The sequence below is a fragment of the Trypanosoma equiperdum genome (assembly GCF_001457755.1).
Source record: "Trypanosoma equiperdum strain OVI genome assembly, contig: ctg_1639, whole genome shotgun sequence".
In the NCBI taxonomy this organism is placed as follows: domain Eukaryota; phylum Euglenozoa; class Kinetoplastea; order Trypanosomatida; family Trypanosomatidae; genus Trypanosoma; species Trypanosoma equiperdum.
Window position 1 is genome coordinate 33574 of NW_027123659.1, and position 942 is coordinate 34515.

A 942-nucleotide genomic window follows, 5' to 3' on the forward strand; every position below is an offset into this window, starting at 1 on the left:
TTAAACGCTCCGTTCCATATATGTGAAGGTAAAAGGGGAAGGCGTCTGTGTATGTGGTCAATCAGTCATGTTGGCATGGGGCTCTTTTCTCTTTTCTCTTTTTTCCTTTTCTTTTCTTTAATTATTCATCATATTCTCCCTTCAATGCATCTCTCCTTTTGCTTCCTTTATTGCTATATGATCCACTTTGCATTATCAGCCACTAACTCAGCGCTGATCCGTTACTTCTTTTTTTCCTTTTCCTTTTCCTTTTCTTCCTTCAAGGAGTTCTTCGTGTACATTTTATCACGATTTTGCGGTTGGGAACCGCTACACTCGTCTCCCGCCCTCATGCCTCATTTTTCCTCCTCCCCCAACCTTTAACTCATTCGCACTTTTCCTGCCATACACAAAAAAACAGACGGTGCCCAAAGAAAAAAAAGAGAAAAAAAAAGATGAAACAAAACAAAACATAAAAGATAACATAAAAGATAACACGACAACGAGTAGAGTGGAAAAGTGACGTGTAAGTCGGCATTAAAGCGGTGAAAAGTACCAACTGGTGGCTATCGTTACTAACGGTAAAGCAAAAATACACTACAGAGCTCATGAACGCACATTGAGGCTGCAATGTTGACCATACAAATTCCTTCTCTTAACCTTTTTTTTCTTTGCTCTTAACCCCCTTTGTGTTTCCCTTTCCTTGCTCTCCTCTTATTTCATCGTTTCAATTCATTCGATTATTTTATTTTATTTTTTTTTATTTTTCCGATTCCATCTTCCCATCGTTCATATATTACTGAGTTGAAAAGGACAGGAAAAGGACAGGGGAAAATGAGACGTAAAAGAAGTTAAGGGGAACAGAAAGAACTAAAATGAAAAGAAAAGAAAGGTTCGAATAAATAAATACACGAAAAGGAAAATAAAAAGGGGGGGGAGATGAAAAAAAAAAAAAGAAGCAAA